The sequence below is a fragment of the Alligator sinensis genome, unplaced genomic scaffold (genome assembly GCF_000455745.1).
Source record: "Alligator sinensis unplaced genomic scaffold, ASM45574v1 scaffold265_1, whole genome shotgun sequence".
NCBI lineage: Eukaryota > Metazoa > Chordata > Crocodylia > Alligatoridae > Alligator > Alligator sinensis.
The window spans coordinates 300,826-302,066 of NW_005842961.1; positions in this window are offsets into that span (position 1 = coordinate 300,826).

Genomic DNA, 1,241 nt, shown 5'->3' on the forward strand with positions numbered 1-1,241 from the left:
CCCCCCCCCCCCAGCATCCGGGCTGCTTTCCAGCTCCCGGCTCGGCCCAGCTGCGGGCTTTGATTTCTCGATGCTTTGAGCCTCCGGGCCGGGTAATTGGAGGCGACGGGCACTTGAAAGCAGTGCCGCTCGGCACATCTATAATGCAGGGCGCCGTCGCCCCTCGTTAGCACCGGCTTATCCCGGCCCTGGGGCCAGGGGCCCCCTCCGGGCAGGCCCTGCAGCGCAGGGCCCGACTCCCAGCTGCCTCAGGGACTGTGGCCTAGATCTGAGCTGGGCCCTGCCCTGAAGCTGGGGCATCTGCCCCCCTCAGCCCAGCCTGTGGGATTGGGGCAGGAAGGCGTGTGCCATTTACTCCCAGGCAGCCCCCCAGTATCCCAGGGGGCCGTGTGCGGGGAGTGAGGCCTGGAGTCAGGCTCCCATCCATGCCGTGGCTTGGTCTATCCCTGCTTAGCGCGACCCTGGAGCATCTCCCCCGCATCAAGGAGCTGCTCTGGAGCTCGGCAACCGGTTGCTAAGGGTGGTTGTTGGGGGAGAGGGGAGCCCCCCTGGCTGTAATGAGGCCTGTAACGAGGCTTGTCAGGCTGATTTGCACCTGAGTGGCTCCCACGGCTGCTACGGTCAGGCCAGATGCAACCAGATTCACCCCCCCCCAAAAAAATCCCACTCCCCCATGCTCCCCTCCCCCCACAACTGGGCCCTGAGGTGGGAGGGGGCAGGGGCAGCTGATGGGGGGGAGGCTTCTGGGAACTGTGGTGACAGATGCCACGGCAACAAGATGCCACGGCAATGGACACTGCTGGGAGCCATGGCAACCGCCGCACAGCAACCAGGATGCTGGGGTGGTGGCAGGGACCACGGCCACCTAGTCCGTCGGGTGCCATGGTGACGGACAGATGCGGCTAGGGGCCACGGCGGTGGAAGCCACTGGCACCCGGTGAGGGCATGGGCAGGGTCAGGCACCGCAGCACGTGGCCACGGGAGCTCCGGTGACCACTGGGGGTGTCTGTGGGCACTGTGCCCCCCAGTGCCTGGCTCTGACCCCCCAAAGTCTGCCCCCGTGCCCAGCTCAGAGACTGCAGGAGGGAGAAGGGCATCTCATAGGTGGGGCTCAAACAGCCGCTGCCACTGGGGGTGGGGGGCAGAAGAGAGTGGCCAGAAGGCAGCAAAGGCAAATAAAAAGCCGCTATGCAAATATTTTCATTTACATATGCAAACATGCAAATCAGGCTGCCGCCTCC